The sequence below is a fragment of the Penaeus vannamei genome, chromosome 29, assembly GCF_042767895.1.
Source record: "Penaeus vannamei isolate JL-2024 chromosome 29, ASM4276789v1, whole genome shotgun sequence".
In the NCBI taxonomy this organism is placed as follows: domain Eukaryota; kingdom Metazoa; phylum Arthropoda; class Malacostraca; order Decapoda; family Penaeidae; genus Penaeus; species Penaeus vannamei.
The window spans coordinates 593268-598267 of NC_091577.1; the positions used below are offsets into that span (position 1 = coordinate 593268).

General features: G+C 49.8%; 1 protein-coding gene across 8 annotated transcripts in view; it reads left to right on the plus strand.

Moving 5' to 3' along the window:
- The window catches only part of LOC113805043 (serine-rich adhesin for platelets), a 387167-nt gene that overhangs the window by 225491 nt on the left and 156676 nt on the right, over nucleotides 1-5000 (plus strand). The window lies entirely within an intron of this gene.

Below are 5000 nucleotides of genomic sequence, written 5' to 3' on the forward strand. Positions count from 1 at the left end.
GACGACAACACCAATAAGAGAAACAGCATCAACAACAGCAGGAGAAATGGCAGCGCCGTCACCAACAGAAACGGCATCATCAACAACAACAGAAATGACAACAACAATACCTAGACGAACCTGCTCCTCATCGTCCTTAATCACGTTATGATGACTGCTCCCTTCCCCTCAACCCCCTCCCTCCCTCCCTCTCCCCTCCTCTTTCAACATTTTCCCCCCTACCCCTTCTTCCTCCCTCCCTTCCTCTCCTCTCCTCTCCTCTCACTCTCTCCCAGCTCCATTCTCTCGTTCCCCTCCCTTCTCGTCTCTCATTGCCCCCTCTTTTTCAACCTCTTCCCTTCTCTCCCCCCTCCATCTATCAAGCACGTAACCCTTTCCCTCCCCTTTCATCCTCCGTCCCTTCCCTCTCCCCTTAAACTCCCTTTCTCCCTCCTTCCTTTCTTAATCCCTTTCCCCTGAGCCTCTTCCATCCACGCCTTTTTTCTCCCTCACTCGAGACCCTCCCTGTCCCCTTCCCCCTCCCTCGCCTCAGTCTCCCCCCACTACCCAAAGCCCTCCCCCTTCTCCAGCCCCCCCACCTCCTGGCCCTCCCCCTACCCCGCCCCTCCCCTTACTCCTCCCGGCCCTCCCCTTATTCCTCCCCTCTCCCTACCCCCGACCCTCCCCCTCCCCCCTCCCCCCTCCCCCCTTACCCTCCTCTCGGTTGCGTAACGCCGCGAGCCCTTCCCGCCGAGCCGCTGGGTCATGCGCGTCGCCCGGCGTGACTGGCGCGACCAAACCGGCGTCTCATGAGCGGATCGGGATTGAGGAAGGCGGGGCCGGGATTGGCCAGTCTCGGGGGGGGGGGGGATTCACGCCCATCCTGCGGTGAAGGTCAGGGGGAGTCGTGGGCGGGGAGGGGAGGGGAGGGAGGGAGGGAGGGAGGGAGGGAGGGAGGGAGGGAGGGAGGAGGGAGGGAGGAGGGAGGGAGGGAGGGAGGGAGGTGAATGAGAGGAAGATTGGGAGCCTAGGGAGAGAAGTTGGGGGAGGGGGGATAGGGAGGAAAGGAGTGGGAAAGGGAGAGAGGGGAGGGAGAGAGGGAAAAGAGGGAGAGAAGGAGGAAGGGAGATAGAATGTAGGGGGGGGGAAGGAGGGAAGAGTATAGAAGAAGAGGAAAGAAAGAAGAGAGAGAGAGAGGAGATTGTCGGGAAGTTCCCCTGTCGTTGAAATAAGAGGCGAGGAGTAATAGGCAATGGATAATAAGGGAACAGCTAATTGAGCCTGCATTCGCGCGTGTGAAATTGGACACTTTAAATCCCCTGCTCCGACCTTGTTGCGCATTCACGCCCAGTCCACGGGAGGATCTCATGGTTTAGCGTCGTTATCTCATTATCTTCGTCGTTATTCCTCGTCGTTATTCCTCTTATTGTTCTGGCTCCAAGGTTCCGCGTCCGAAGGTTCCCGGCGGTAATGCCACGGGGGCCGGCGGGAAGGAGGACCACGGCGACGCTGCGCTGCTGCTGCTTCTTCGGGAAAGGCTAGGTCAGTAGCGACGCGAGGAGGTGTCATGATTGTGAAAATATAACCATTAGATTCATTATTTTTCCATCCTTTCCATCCATACAAAGCATCCGTGATTTGTGTGACGTCATCAGAAACCCCATGAGTTTTTTTTTTTTTTTTCTTTTCCAAAAATAGACTCAGACGCCATGACACCTCCTCCAGTTGCTGCTGATCTCGCCTTTTCCCGCTTTTTCCTTCTCGAATGTTCGGACTCGACAAAAGGCGGCGGCGTTGCGACTTGGCCTCGATGACGGCGTTGTCCGAGTCTAGTTTCATCTAGGTTCGTGTGCTCGCCGTTTTGGGGGGGATTTAAAGGGGGAGGAATGAGATAAATAGACGCCGTTTTGGGGGATTTAAAGGGGGAGGAATGAGATAAATAGAGACGCTACTTGGGCCTCGGGAGAGGTTGCGTAAGCGGCTGTGTCTTAGGCTTTGTGAAGGACGCCCTTCCGACCCGCGCGAGAACTGGAGTCGGCATGCGATCCTGGCGGGAGGGGAGGGGGAGGGAGGGAGGGGAGGGAGGGGACAGGGGAGGGGAGGGAAGAGAAGGGAATGGGGAGGGACAGGGATGTGGAAGGGGAGGGTAAGGGGACAGGGATGGGTGGGGGAAGAGTAGGGAAGGGAAGAGAAGGGGATGGGAGAGGAGAGGAAGGTATCGGGAAGGGGAAGGGTAGGAGAGGGGAGGAGGAAGGAGGAAAGGAAAGGCAAGAAAAAAAATATTCTTGCCTCATTGTGCCCCTCGCGTGTTCCGGTCTGTCGCAGGATTCTCGCCCATCGGGAAGGTGTCCGTAAGGGCAATGTGTGGCGAGTCTTCGTCAGGAGTGGAGATTTAGGCTTGTGCAAACGGGTATTGTTGTCTGGGTTGAGGGCACAGGCAGAGATACGGGATGGGAGGAGGGAGAGTGAGAAGGAGGAGAAGGAGAGGGAGGGGAGGGGGAGGGAAATGGGGAGAGGGAGAAGGAGGAGAAGAAGGAGAGGGGAGGGAGGGGAGGGAAATGGGGAGAGGGAGAAGGAGGAGAAGGAGAGGGAGGGGAGGGGGAGGGAGAGGGAGAGGGAGAGGGAAATGGGGGAAGGGAAAGGGAAAGGGAGGGAGATCGAGATAGATAGAGATATAGAGATAGAGATAGATAGATTAGAATGATAGATAGATAGATAGAGAGAGAGAGAGAGATGGGTATGAGAAACAGAGACAGGAGATACACGGAGGGAGGGAGGAAGGGAGGCAGGTATGGAGGAAGGTATGTTGGTAGGAATGAATGAATGGGTAGGGACAGACCGACACGCAGACAGACGGACAGAGGGAGAGGGACGCGGGGAAAGTGCCGTGAGAGTGTCCTCATCAGGGAACGCTCAGGAACTCGCCGCCGCCGCGTCTTCTAAGAAATGCGAAGAAGATGATCCATAAACTGAACTACATATGATGAGATACATAAAGAGATTGTAAATAAAGGGGCTGTAAAAAGAGAGAGAAATAAATAGATTGTAAGTAAAGAGGTTGTAAATAGGGAGATAGATGACGATATTGTAAGCAAGGAATGAGTAAACAGACGAAGGAATTTTACTAGGTGTAATAAGTACGGATTGTTTCTTTATGGCCGGAGGGGAACGCATAAAACTTGCTAAGAAATCGTCTTAAATAGTTTACGGCAACTCTCAGCATCGTTGCCATTGTTGTTGTCATTATTATTATCATTTCATTATCACTTTATTTTTATTGTTATGATTATCATTGGTGTTGCTGCTGTTATTATTATTATTATTATTATTATTATTATTATTATTATTATTATTTTATTATTGGTGTTATCATTATCATAATTGGCGCCATTGACTTCAGCGCAGACCTCATGGCATTCACCAATTCATTAATCAACCTTTATTGAAACCGCATCATCTAAGCATGATACGAGGAGATTAAAAAAGGCGAAAGCTAACGGACGGCGCCACGGACGACGGCGCCTCGACCACGCCAGCCTCCGCCGCTCAGCACCTTCGAAGTTCAGGAAGTTTTGTTTATCCACCTGGCTCTGCTGAGGCGTCGGCAGTCGGCAATGACAGTGGAAATGACGCCGGCGAAGGTGTGCAAGAGACGGACGGAAGATCTGTGATAAAGAAATAAGAAAATAAAGATAGACAGTATATGAAATATAATAAAAGACAAGAAAATAATGATAGGCGCGAGTTAGACGCGTAATATCGGTATAGGGGAAATGCGCAGAACCTTTGCAAATTACGAAGACTCTGCGAGTTAAGTTAAGTTAAGTTAAGTTAAGTTAAGTTTATTTGCAACCATGGCTAACTGCCCAGGCCTGGACAATCGTGATTACAGAGTGTTACATATATTCACATACATTCGACAGAGTACAGTATTCTGCGATTACAGTAACTATACATGGTAAAATGGGAATATGCCATACAGCATGCAAACGTATATTACCTTTGATCTCCCTTTGCCTTTGTGTTTAACGCTACGAGAGGCTGTAGGGTGATGGGGAGATGCCGTAGACACTCGTCAGCGAGGTGTACCCGGGAGAGATGTTGCTTTTTTCTGTGGCGTTTTTCGCTGTTTGCTGTGCCGTTTTTACTGTTGCTTCTTGTTGTGTTTACTTATTGTTTACTGTTGTGTTGTGTTGTGTTTACTGTCGGTATCTTTTAATTTGACTGCCGGTGACATGTGTGTAATTAGGCTATTCTGGATGTCTGTTTTTGTAATCTATAAAAGGCGCTCATTGTATAATGTGTATTATCCTGCTTCGAATTATATGTGCTACATGCATCTTGTACTTCCCTTCCCCGTACATACGCACATACACGTGCATACATACATACGTACATATATATGTACGCATGCATACATGCATACATATATACACACACATACATACATAAATACATACATATATAGACATACATACATGCATACATGCATGCATAGATGAATACATAAATATATACATATACATGCAGATACACATATATTCATAAATATACACATACGTACATATATACATACATAACCCTGCAGTCACTATTCCAGTTGTTTATTAGTTTCTTCTTACCGCGATAGACAGTGTAGTTCTGCGATTTTCCTTTCGAAAAATATATTCATAGACGTGCAATGCCTTCTTTACTTTCCGATGCCATATTCGATACTTATAGTTCCCGTTACAAAGTGTAGACGAGTGAGTGCCTTTGCCGGGAGCCGAGGGACGACACCGCCCCCGAATCTCCAAGTGACGTCAGGGCAAGTTGAGCGAATAAAGGAATCAAGACATCAAGAGATCAAGACGACTTTCGGCAATGTACTTTACGCCCCGGGTCCATTTTCCTCTTTGTTTTTTTCGTGTAGGGTTTGAAGTCCTGGCGACAGGGAGGAGAAGGAGGAGGAGAAGGAGAGAGAGAGAGGGGAGGGGAGGGGAAAGGAGAGGGAGAGGTGAAAGGACGGAGGGAGAAGGAGA